Source organism: Glycine soja, chromosome 10 (assembly GCF_004193775.1).
Source record: "Glycine soja cultivar W05 chromosome 10, ASM419377v2, whole genome shotgun sequence".
Lineage (NCBI taxonomy): Eukaryota > Viridiplantae > Streptophyta > Magnoliopsida > Fabales > Fabaceae > Glycine > Glycine soja.
Window position 1 is genome coordinate 37,575,132 of NC_041011.1, and position 14,218 is coordinate 37,589,349.

General features: G+C 30.5%; 1 pseudogene; it reads left to right on the plus strand.

Annotated features, from left to right (window-relative positions):
• The first annotated feature begins 8,328 nt into the window (after positions 1-8,328).
• On the plus strand, positions 8,329-13,780 carry LOC114369870 (annotated as a pseudogene).
• The last annotated feature ends 438 nt before the right edge of the window (positions 13,781-14,218 follow it).

Consider the following 14,218-nt stretch of genomic DNA (forward strand, 5'->3'; position numbering starts at 1 on the left):
ATGAATGAGTCACTTGGTTGTCAAGTCATTTCTCAAACATATTCTAAGGAAGAATATATCACATATATTTTTCTAAGACATGATGTATCACATACACTTTGAAAAATAATCATACCAAATAAGTATCTGGTTGTCACGTCAATTTTATTGGTATCTACAAATTAAATTTCATACTCCCCCGGGTAGTTCAGATGTTTAGTATAAAAATTAATTTTGAAATCCACATCTCATGCTTAATTAATTATAAGTTCCCTAGTTGTTAGGTCATTCCTTATTATTAATCAAATAAATAGTTTGCATCACATGCTTTTATTTTAAGCTACAAATCTCTTGGTTGTTAGGTCGTTTGATGAGAATCCCAAAGCTTCCCAAATATAGGGACCTATGACATGGGGTAGGACCAAACAGTCAAAAGATACCCTCCAAAAAATGGTAGTAGCTATAATTGACAAGGCTCAAGTGGAGAAGGACGAAGGCTCAGAGGCACTCTCAAGAATTTTGATTGTTGTAGGTCCAACCTAATTTCAAGGCCCATATCCAATATTTTTTATTTTTGTAATTGTAATTAAATAAATTGGTGGTTGAATCCTATGCCTTTTTAGTTGCACCAATTTTAGTTAATGCTACACTATATGTATTCAACTCTTTTTGAAGGAAAGGACTTTTGGATTTTATTTTTCCAGAAAATACTTGTGTATTTCATGAGAGCTTCTCCCTTGGTTCCTTGTCGAACCAATTCCAAACTTATCAAGGTTAAACCTTTGTGGCGTCTACCCCTGACTTATCTTCCATCTCTAGAAGTGGCGTTATCTGATTCGGTGACTTGTACCAAGCGATCCGCTCCTAATAAGAATCACATCATTGTTCTTTGTAATAAACATAATTTTCATCACATGCTCCAATTTATTTTTCAAATTTCAAGTCTCTTGTTAGTCAAGTCGTTCCTTGTAATAAAACAAATCAAAACAATTTGCATCATTTGCTCCATTTTATTTTCAAAACCATAAGTTTCTTGATATACTAGTCGTTCCTTGTAATCAAACAATTTAATATATAAAACAACATGAATAATATATCACCATATAATAAAACACATATCATCATATGTATTTCCATAAAGACTATAAACAACATGTGGAGAAACAAATTTTTTCTCCTAAAACAAGATTTTTATAGTCATGGACAAGATACAACTTGAATTAAATTATTTTAATTCGACATCTTATTTCTATGTTAGTTATTTGGAAATGAATTAACTTTTGTTGTCAACTTCTTTGACAAGCGGAGAAAAAACTTAAAAAAAGATTTGGTGCTTTCATTGTGAGAGAATAATAAGAGAAGAGGTCATTGTGTGTTTTTCAATGGACAATCTAAGGCTCTTCTTATAGCACACATATGAAACTTCTTTTTCTAGCCATTCGGACAAAACTCACAACACATTCTCTCTTGTTTCTCTCTAATGTTTAAATTTAAAAACAAAATTTATTTTTTGTTTCTATCTGCTAGCTATTAACATATTTAAATTTTAAAAAAAAAATCATCATTTTTTATCTACCAACTTTTAGCATATTTAGAAATGAATCCATTTTTTTTTCTAATCAATAAATCAAATATCTCTATGTAGAACAAAAGGATATATAATATCACATATTATTAACTTTTATCACAACAATCAAAATTTTAGCACAATCCTATAAATTATATACTACAATATATCTACATATATTACAATCATATAATATAATAACAATTATGAAAATAAATCACAAATCAAAATGGACACATATCAGTATATGTGATATTTCACAAATTAGTACCAACAATAAATTATAGATCAATTTAAATATCTCCTTATATATTTAATAAATATTCACATAAAAAACATGAGATATTAATTTTAGAATTTCTAAACATCTAAACAAATATATCATAATATATAAATGTATACTCTGTGAATGGCTTCACAATGAAAAGTGTCCGAGTCTAATTGTTCTATAAATTATACAAAATATAATTTCACTTAAAATGAATGAACTCATTAACATTTAATCATATACCTTTTTCATGATTTTAACATTTTATATACTCAATTATATCAAATTTATCAATTTATATAGAAATGTTGAAGACAATAATTTTCATCTTCAAAGCTATTGAAAACATGTTACATCTAACAAAGATTACCTTAACATCTTATAATTCACATATTTAATCTATAATTGTATAACCTTTCAATATGTGAAAAAAATTAATCTATTATTATATATCCAATATATGATAAACAAATATATATCTCAATACATTGCATGTACACCAAATTTAATATCACACGATGATCAAGATATATTATTTTTACTTTAATTTTCAATCATCATATATTATACAATATATAATATAATAATAATAATCTAAAGTATATATTAGAATCTTGATTCACATTTCAAGTATACAAAACTCATTAAGCATAATCCAACAATTGAATATAGGTTTTAGATTTAACAAATAAAGTCAAAAATATTTCAGCAAGCTTATATCACAATATATGCATTTACGATTTTGATCTCAAGAAACAATTCTACAATATATTTTTTATTATTCACAATGAAGTCAATAAAAGGTTGTGTAACAAAAAAAAAAGAGCACACAAACGGTGCTTTATTTTTGTATCGGACTTCCTTCCAAAAAATAAGAGATATCACATATCTATTAATATAATATAATGGTTATGCATCTTAACATGTTTCAGATTCACTAAAACACATAATAGCAGTATGTTTGATGGCACTCAGCAAAAACATATTCACTTTTAGAAGAAAAACACATTTAAAGTATAGTTTTAAACACAAAAGACCCATGACTCTCGTATCAATTGATAGTTACATAGAAATATTCCTAACACTTGCAACTGAAAAAGTAGGATATATTTTGCATTCAAAATATACAACAATAATAAATAAAGAAAAATAGATTTGTGTAAAATTTTTTTCTTCAATAGTGTAAAGACTCTACGTGTCGTATATCCACACCGAGATCAATCTCTGCTATCAACTCTGATGAATGAAACTCTAAAGAGCAAATTCTCTCTTTACTTTTCAGGTCTAAAACTAGACCCGGACTTTTCTAATTTGTGTTTGATGCATTTGGCCTCATGTAGATGTTTCTATTTATAATGCTAAAGAGATATGGGCTTGAGCCTTTATAAATAAAAAAAGAAAAGATTTAAATTATTTTCATATCTCTTTGTCTTTATAAAAATTAAAAATAAACATTATCTCATAGATTTTATTTTAAGAAGCTTCCTGATATAAAACAAAGAGAATTCACAATTAATCATATGACTAGTTATGATAATTAATCATATTCCTGGTATGAATATTATTCTTATTTTATGGACAACTTTCACATTTATAAAATAACACTCCCTTTTTTATATTAATTATATTCTTGGTGCTAGCAAAAAATATAATAATATTTCACTAAAATATTTATTTGATTAAATTAAATTCTCTAATTTAGTTTTCAAATAAATTATTTTCTTTTGCAAAGATTAGAATATTCGTTTGTGTATGACCCCTTAGGTTTAATACTAAATCAGTAGTAAATTAATCATAATTGATTGACTAATCAAGGTAGTCGTCTAGCAACACTCCTTAACATCCGAGTAGCATGAAGTAACATATTTTTCAAGAACCAATAGAAGAATAATGTAATATTTTCTTTCATTATTTATATCTTAAGGTTAACTCTAGAGTATAATATTATTGTTAAACTCTAATAAGCTCACACATTTATCAACTAATGACTTAAAAACTTTTTTCTTCTTTCATTCAATTGTCATGGCCAAGGTCTTAATTCTATCATAGAGCTCAAACTCATTACCTAGAGTTGATGGATTCCTTTTTCATTGATCATTAATTCTACAAGTATTTAGTTATATCCAATATTCATTCAACTAGCGCCTTAAGACATTAGGTGTCCGAAATTAAAATATAACAAATAACTTGTTGATTACTATGATAATCTCATGTAAAAAAATTATTATATTTCTTCTTGAGAACTTCCTATTTACGTATTAAGGTAATATTAACTATTAGGAATTCTCAATTAAGTCAGTTGAATGATGATATCTACATATGCATCATCTATATATGTAATGTAATAAATGAGATCTATTAATCTTTATCCAATAAAGACCATTATATACATATTGATATATTCAGATTATTGATGTCTTATTCATAATAATCTTACGATAAAAAATAATTTAGAGTAAAATTATAAAGGATGCTTTTCATTATCATAATCTCTATCATGATAAGAAGTCTCTAATTTTAAGCAAAGACTTGTCAAATTAACAATTTAATAAAACAATAAATATGATAATAAAATAAAGAACAATTCTTTAATAAAATTGATAACATGATGAATTAGATGTTGAACATACATATTTATCTCCGACATTATATTATTCGGTAATGATAAATTTTATGACAAAGAAATGTACACTTCAAGGCATTCTCACATGAAGAATAAGGGCATGGCTAAGAAAGCATCAAAAGTGTTAAGACATAGTCCATCCCTTGTACACATAACACTCTCAAAGTTCAATAGATCAAAGGCCATAAGAGAAAGTTGTTCATTGGGTCAACAATCATGTGGTCTAGATGAGACCGATTTATTAGAAACTAATGTTCCTACAAATTTTGAGTTGGCTGCCATTGTGGTCAAAGACCATCTTCCCTCTCATGACTTGGACAAAGTAGGAGGCTGGGGTTTGAAATTTCTCAACAAATTCAGTGCGAAATATCGGGAATTTCTCGAGTAGCATAAGCATTATCATTCTAGCAGGCCTTCATGGTGGACCTAGAACAACACATGGTGGTTCATCGGTGGTTCATCTAGTCCCTTAATAGTACTTCAGAGAAGATCTAGCAATGAGGAGATTCTGTCTCATGTAGATACACAAGTAGAGTGCAAGTCAGTTGATTTAGTTACTCAGGTATGTTAATGTCCCATATTTTTGTGGTTAGTTTTAATTGATAGTGTTGGTTAGAAACCGTAAGAATTTGGTTTTGCAATATGTGTATTTCTTTTTCTTGGTTTGTGTTTCTCCACAAAAAAATTGTAGGGAATGTATTGTATGATTTGATAGGAAAATCACTATGTATTTTCATTACTCTATTTGACAGTTGGTCACCAAAACTAGAATGCAATAAATCCATAATCTGTTTGTGACACTTAAATCTGCGCTGCTATTTTTTTCCCTTCTTGAATCCAAGCTAATTTGTATAAAATTTGATTGTTTGCATCTATACTCTTACCTGTAGTCTGTGTTTGGTTAACAAGTGGAAATCATTTTTCTATGCAATGAGATGATACTATTACCCTCTAATTTCAGGGTTCAAGCAACTTCAGCCCCACCTTGAGAATGGTGAATGTTCATGATGGTTTATATTTTATTGATCATTTTCAACCATCCTTGTCTGCACTACCGTCTTTCTCCATCGCCGTGGTGATTATTCACACGCAGAGTCCTACTCTTGAGCCTAATAATGCACAGGAGTTGTGATAACAGATGAAAAAAAGTTGAGGTTATTTAGAAGGCATATATCAGCAGGTGAATGAGTTGATGAGAAGATTTAGTTGAATACATGAATCAAGTTTTCAATTTTCATTCCATTGTTTATGGTTGTTATTTGTCATACAGTCTATGGTAATCTTATCTAGGAGAACTAGTTCTGCTCGTCCATTTCTCTCAATTCTTGTAACCATCTTTTCTCCCCTCTTCTTTTTGCTGAAGGGGATGGAATGCAAAAGCTTCTGATGATGGAAAATTTGGTAAATCCTAGGCATTGTGATTGGATTTGTTATATTTGTTAATAAGAAGATATTGTGATTAATCCTTAAACCGATGAATCAGTATTTGAAGATAGCAGTTGAAGACTTGAAACACATTGGAGATGTTGTTGTATCTTTAAATTTCTGTTGGACAAATATGGGAGTTCCAATTTTCTGAAAAGTTCCTGACCCACGTAGCATCTAATTAGATGACTATGATTAGGATCTCCATAAAGACTGCCATGGTTATCTAATTTCTACTTCACTAGCGGGAAAAGGATGCAAAATTCCATGAATATTATTAGATCTCTCTTTGAAAGGCCAACAATTTAGTCAATGATACAAAGTGTCATGAATTCAATCTTTCAATTATGCAAATGTCATCAAATTAATTGATAAATTATGACTATAATATTCATTATTTTAGTTTAACAAAGAAAACAAAAATTACTATCATTTCATTAGTTTTAACATAACTAGACTCAAATTTATTAAATAAAGTCTTAAATTTAAATATTTAATTAATCCAGTTCTTCGATGGATATTAATTATCAGTGAAAATCGATACTTTATACTAATAACATAGTTATTCTAAAGAAAATAAAAAATAAGACTCTTATTATATTCAATAGCTTTTAGGTTGTAAGTTAAAGTTTATACTTCTTTTCTTAAAGTGAGATAAAAATATAATTTTTTAAGTCTGATATTTTTTTTCTTAGATCCGATAACTATCCACTCCTAAAATTTTGGTAACCAAACAAAAATTAATAACACTTAACATATTTGAGAGATTAAATTAACAGATACTTGGAAAAACAACTAGAGTAATAATATTTGGAGATGGAAAAGGGGTTTACTCACAGAAATAACAATCCACCAAGGTATTGTGATTTTCATATTATCATATTAGCATGCCGAGTGGCTTTCTGGAGATGTTACATTTCGCTGTTAGTTTTTCTTAAAAATTTATTCAACGAATTTTTTTACTAAGAGCTAGAAAGTCAAGAAATTAGGTGCAAAACGCAGTCAATAAAGATCTGATAGACCCATTTGGTAACATCTATACTGTACGCGTTACTACTATGTATAAATGATTTGTTTAGATACAAGTTATAAATTTCTTTCAGAGTTTTTTTTATTGAAAATATAAAATATATTTTCAGTAGAGAAACTCTAAAAAAAACCATATTTTCAATATAGAAACTTTTAAAAGAATTTATGGTTTGTATCCGAACAAATTTATATAAAATACATAATTAATTTAGACTAGTTAGATATAATGAAAGGAAATGTAATATTCTAGCATGTTATTATTTTGTCAATACTGATATTTTCTTTCCTTTTTAATACTTTTTGTCTTTTTTTTTTTTATCATATTATTTTATAACATTTATATTTTTTTTTCTATCCCTTACTTCTTCGGAAGGGATATATATAACCTCTTTCTTTTCTTATTTTATTAGTTTAAGTCTTCCTTTGGGGGAATATTAGTTCAAGTCTTCTGCAAACTCATTTCAATTTAATACCTGAGATTTCTTTTGAATTGCATATAATACTCATCATTGTTTAATGCTTTACAATAACTTCTCTTACAAGGATGTGGATGTAATATATAATGAGAGTGTCAATGTTTTTAAATATTATCGGGGTCGGTGTAATACATAATAATGTGTTAGTATAATATTTTTAAATGTTAAGGAAATTAGTGTAAAATTAGAAAAAAGAGTGCCATTTTCTGTAATTTGAAAAAAGTTCATGAGATGTAAATATAATTTGCTCTATATTATTTTGTTTTAGTAATATTTTGTCACTGTTTGAAAATTAAATAATTGATATTTTTTTAAAAGGTGGTTTGGTTAGTGATACAAATAGGCAGGGCTATTCAAAATAAAAAATTGCCTTGAACTCTCTCATAAAAACTGTTTTGTTTTATGTAAAAATCGAACTGCACTGTCTAAGAGTTCAATTTTAAAAAGCTCAACTTCTAAAATAATTGATATGGGTAAATGATTTAGTTTTTAATTGTGTAAAGTGCAATATTATTTTAGGCGGTTAGGTTTGTAAGATTTTTTTATCGTTAAATTTTAATGTTTAAAAATTAATTTAATATTAAATTATATTTTTTGAAGTTCAAATTTGACGTTGTAAAAATCATGGATCAATATAAGACATAATTATTATTTCTTACATTAATTAAAATCAAATCAGAATTTTCGTCCTAATATAAATTATGTTGTCACTGAATATTAATTTTTTTTATTTACATAAAAACGAGTATTCTAATTGTAATAGTAATTATTTTTTTTAGAGAACAAAATGGTTATTTAATTTTTTTTATCTAGATAAAACAAGCATTCTAATTGTAACAGTAAATATTTTTTTTTTGAGATGGTAATTGTAATCGTAAGTTTTTAAAAAATCCAAACAAATGACTTTTTTTATTATATTTCTTTTTACTGAGTTAGCACTATTATACCCTAGTCTGAATTGCAGCGCCGCTTGTGTGTGTCCTAACTTGTAACTTCCAACCAAAACCCTAATTCAAACCCATTCCTTATAAATTTTCCCAAATAAACCCTAATTGCATTTTTTGTTACCCCGGCACCCCAAAATGTCGAAGCGAGGTCAGATTTCTTCCATGCTCACGCGTTACACCAGCACTCGTTTTTTCTGTTACTTTCCAATGCATGAATTTTGCATTCTCAATTTCTTTGTTTTGCACTTTTGCTTTCTGCTAACCCAGATTCACTGATTGTGTAGCTCGCAATAATTAAACCAAAATAAAAAAGAAGCAAAAACAAAACTTTTTTTCTTCTCTTTTGGGTTCTTTATTTTATTTTTTTATAATCCAATGCGTGAAATGAGGTTGGGGTAAAATGAATTTTTCTCTAATGTTCTCTTACATTGTAGAGTTAGTGGGTCATAATAATTTGGCAAAACAAAGAGGAAAAATCATGCCTTTCCCCCTCATTTGGGTTGCATTGTTCACAATCTAAATAACGCATGGAATGAAGTTGGTTGGAGTGACATGATTATTTTGTTTTTCATATCATTTCACTTCGCTGATTATTACAACATCTTTTAGCCTGTGGTCACTTGGTTGTAGAAAAAATGTTAATACTTTGAGTTCATGTCTCAGGGAGTGGTGGTTCTGCTGGTAACAAGTTCAGGATGTCACTGGGTTTGCCAGTGGCAGCTGTGTTGAACTGTGCTGACAACACATATCGGTGAAAGGAATCAAGGGTCGTCTTAACAGATTGCTGTCTGCTTGATTTGTTGACATGGTCATGGCTACTGTGAAAAGGGGAAGCCTGATCTTTAGGAAGAAGGTATTGCCAGCCGTTGTTGTGAGACAGCGCAAGCCGTGGTGAAGAAAGGATGGTGTCTACATGTACTTTGAAGGTAATTCCCTCATTCCGTTAACTATATTTGAACATAACATGCTTATTGGGAAGAAGGAGCATGAGATTTAATTCATACTTCTAGTGAGAGTTTACAATTCATACTTCTAGTGTTTTTATTTACAAAGGTGTTGTCTCTTACTTTGTTCTGGCAAATGCATTTTCTTCCTGAATTGGGAGGATTGAAATATTGCTGGTTGAGCAGTGCATATCCTATTATTCGTGAGGATGAATTGTGTATGGTGATTTGATGCTAGTCTATAACCAGCTAGATAAATGCATGATATCGAATATATCGAGTTGGAACTCTCATGGGATCTTACTTTTCGCTATTCGATACATTGTTTCTTTCCCTAATTTTTTTTCTTGTTTATTGTCTTCAGTCAGTCGTGTTTTTTTCCCTTGTTGATACTATTGAAAAGTAACTGAGCATATTTTGTCAAAAATCACTGGTAAAGTAGTGTGGAGATTTTGTTTTTGAAGGTTTCTCTGCTTCTCTCAAGACCAGCTACATCATTATGGCCAATCTTACCCTTACTGGGTGGTTACTTTTGTTTATCATCCCTGTCGATGTTGGGGCTTTTTTGTTTTTCTTCTATATCTTGATTTTGATTATGAAAGTTCAGTTCATATGGGAAAATGGAATGTCAGAACAGATACAATTTATGAGGAAAGGATTTTGTGGTTTTCCCCTCTCTCTCTCTCTCTCTCTCTTTAAAGTTTTTAGTTCTCTATGGCATAGTTTGTCTCCAGACATTAGTCAGGTATCCTCCTCAACATACAATGGTTGATACAGTTACGAGTCTGGAAAATTAATGTGCCCATCGTTACAGATGTGATTGTTTTCTCCATGCTCACATCTGCTCCATTGGGGCCCTACACATTTATGGCCTGAATTCTATTTAGTTCTTTGATATAATATAATGTAATGTTATACAAAAACAAAACAAATTGTTTTCTAGGATTCTGTCAGTTGTCAAATGTTTTAATTTTTTGAAATCATATATGCTTAGTTCATATTTTCACATATTTTCGAATACAAGTCATACTTTAGGATACGTTTGTTTCAAGTTATTAAGGAAGATTCCTGGTAATGTGGACTTGGGAATATCACATTCTCATGTTTGCTACAAGTTTTGTGAAAATATTCCCAAATACACATGTTTCTGTTACTTCTTACTCCCATGCTAAGAGGTGGGTATCCTGAATTCCCATGGGAAGGTAGTTATTCTCTATAATAACTATCCATCCCCACTTCTTTCTTCACATTTCTTATTTTGCTTTTATTTTTAATTAAATAAATTTTATTTTATTTTCTAAAATACCTAATGACAACCGAACATGTTTACGGGAATGCTATTCCCAGGCATAACATTCTTAGGAACATAATTCCCAGGGATAAAACTTTATAACTTGAAACAAATCCCCCCTTACACATTTGGATCATTATTGTCTCCGGACATTAGTCAAGTATCCTCTTCAACAAACCATGGTGGATACAGTTACAGGTCTGGAAAATTAACTGAGTCCATTGTTACAGATGTAATGCTCTTTTTGTCATGCTCACATCTGCTCCATTGGGGCTCTACAAGTATAGGGTTCGTACACCTCAATTTTTTATGTTATCCCATAATTTGATTGCATGCTACGATTCTGCCATTCAGCAATTTCTCTCTATCAACTGAAATCTTTTAGCAAGTTTTGATGGGGTATTTCAAAATTTGTAAAAATTCAAAAGGCATGGGAATCGGAATGGTTCCAATTTCTGTCTTCTGTACAATTATTTGTTTGGATAATCTTTTTTGAAGCTATAATTTTAGTATAAAAAAGAAAAATCAAAATAGAAAAACCCTGTAAGAAACCATTTCTTACATAAGAACCGGTTCTAAACTTGTCAGCCACATCAGCAAGCTTCAATTGTGGAAACCAATAAGGTAGCCATTCTGTTGGTTGTTTTGGACAGAAAATTCTCCGATACTTTGCTCTGGTGTGCCCTTTGCAAGAGCTCAGGAGCATCACTTTTCTTTCATCAATATAATGTCTCCTTAATACTATTCTGTTTCTATCAGTTACATGCATCTGGATTTTGGGCATCTTTGAGTCATGTATTTTTTTTGCTATTATACCCGTAGAAGATTATGTTTGACCCATCTTCTTTTTGTTCTGGATAGTACACAGAAGGGAGGCAGTGATGATGCTTTCAGCATTTAGATCAGATAATGGACATTGAGTAAGATCCTTAGTCCTGGCTAGGTAATTCAGTGTCTGTTGGACAAGACCAGCATGGCCCTTTATACAGATGCTGATGATGCAGCTATGGTGAGGCTCTTCTCTTCTGTCTCTTGCCTGAGTAAAAGTGAATCTGAGCCTCACTCTGGAATCCTGCAATTAGGGTTACACTCATTAGTCATTATTTAAGTATGAGGCTGCACACTTAGAGAGATAAGGTTGTCTTGAGAGCTGTTGCCCTCTCTGAGTTGCTGTGTAAGCCAATGATCATTATAATTGAATTTGCCAAACAGCTCTCCATACACACACACACACAAAACAAACATACCTCGCCTCATTCCTTTCTGCTTCTTCTTTTGGCTTCTTCTTCTTCTTCTTCTTCTTCTGGGTATAACAAGGCAATGACGATGTTTACAGCAGTTGGACTAGACATGAGTGAAGAGCAGTGTCCTGGCAAGGTGACTCAGTATCTGTGAAACTCCATGTGGTCTTTTGCACTGATGCTGTTGATGCAGCCTGTGTGCATGACACTTCCTCTCCTGTCTGAGAAAAGGCGAATCTGAGCCTCCTTTGTTCAGCCCTAACCCAAAATGCGGTTGGGTTCCTTGTTTTGTTTGTTTGAGTGGTTATTAAGAATTAAATGATGGCAGCAAAGCATGAAAAGTTTCCCATAATGATTATAACTTTTTGACACAATCATAAATTTGATTATTTCCATCTGAGTGTTTTTAAATAGTGGCTGACAGGAAAAAAGATGGTATTTTACTCCATTCATTGTTCACCCATCTGGCCTATATGCTTTCTTTTGTGCATATATTTCCTGGCAGTGATTTTCTGAGTGCACTTATATTTGTGCTTTCGTCCAGTTTTCATGCTTGTCCTCATTTGTGTTTCAATGTTTTTGCATTTGTATGTAAACCAGGAGTGAAATGTGGCTAAAAACTTCCCCTTTTGAGCATTGATTCTTTCTCTTTTTTCTTCTTTCTAGAATTTCTTAAGAATCCAAAAATGGTACTCCATGGAACATGCGACCTAGCTAATTGGTTCTGTAACAACATAAAAAATAAAATAAAAAGACCCTTGGGAGATTCTATACATCATGGTGGCTACCAGATATGATGCAGATTGGGTTATTACATTGACGTGAGGTTCAAACATTGAAATAACTGCCTCTTCATTAGAAACAGGTTTTATCACCTATCAGAATTTTTATTCCATGTCATCCAGTAGTTGGTCTATTGTGACATAATTATCACTATGAAGTGGTATGCAACCCCATTTAACGTAAGATATAAATGCACATGGCTGATCCAAATATATAAAATCAAGTAATTAACTCTTGTTTTGGTCAAATATACTAAACACATGACGTAGTACACTTTACTAAATACTATATCTGAAAAATAGGATTCGGGAGGAAGCTCAGAAAATTTGGTTCTGGGCGAACTACTAAGCTCTAAGATTTGCTCCATTATATGTATCTTATTCAAATTTGATTCTCTTTTGCAGATAATGCAGGTGTTATTGTAAATCCAAAGGGAGAAATGAAAGGTTAGAAGAAATGCATTTCTCTTGATATTTTGCATTTTACATGTGTTGATTTTGTAGATCTTTCCTGATGAACGTGGAAGATCTATTTGGTGTTTATATCGGATTCTCATTTGATTTGCATAATTGTATTTGACTTGTAATCATTGATATCAAAAGAAATTTTCTTCAGTGGCCTGCAGAGCCTGCATGTGTGTTTTTTGGTTTGCACTCTTCTGCAATTTTAAAAATGATCTGTTTTTGTTTTAAAATCTGAGATTGTTATTTGTGTGCTTTAGGTTCTGCCACAACTGGGCCTATTAGGAAGGAGTGTGCTGATCTGTGGCCCAGAATTGCTAGTGCTGCCAATGCCATTTTCTAAGAGTTTTCAAGCTGTCAAATAATTTTGAACCTGGTTGACATTCTAATAATTTTTTGTAGGGGAAAACGAATTAACCATTGAATTTTCTACTTCTACCATTTTTGAATGTGAAGATGTGTTTTAGTAAGAGCTATACGAATTTTTGTTGCAGTTTAAGTTTCTTACAGAAAGCAATTCATTGGTACATTATGAAGATTAACTGATGCTGTAGCTCGCAGGCAGTCTGTTTTGAGTTGAGGTGCATTGGATTGAAAAAGGTTTTGATTTCAGATTCATGTTTGGTTGTACATAGTGAATCCGTTCCACTGAAATGATCCAAGGATATCCACGGAGAAAAATAACAATTATTTTGGAAGATATCAGTATTTTATATGCCTAGTTACGCCATGAATTAAAGACTTCATATATGATGTGATTGAAGGGTGCATATATGGTGTAAGATTGAAAAATGATATATATAGACTTGAGTTGCACGGAGTGGTAGCAAGATAAAAATAGAGACAATGTGAGAACGCGTGAAAGAATATGAAAGATAAAATCAGTCGGTGATAGAATATCATAGAAGTGTGCAAATAAATGTATGGATGGGTTTAGGGATTAAGTCTGTTTGATAACTCATTGATGTGAAAGCAAACACCCGTGTTGGTGATAAGCTAATATAAATAATTTAATTACCTGAGAATTTGTGAAATTACATTATTTTTAATTATTTAAAAAATCTAAATAATTTTATAACATATAAACTTATATCCTTAAAGATTGTTTAATTACATTTATTTAAAGTTTAATAAAATTTAATATATTTATGTTTAAAGCTTTTAATATGTAACATATTTTTTCA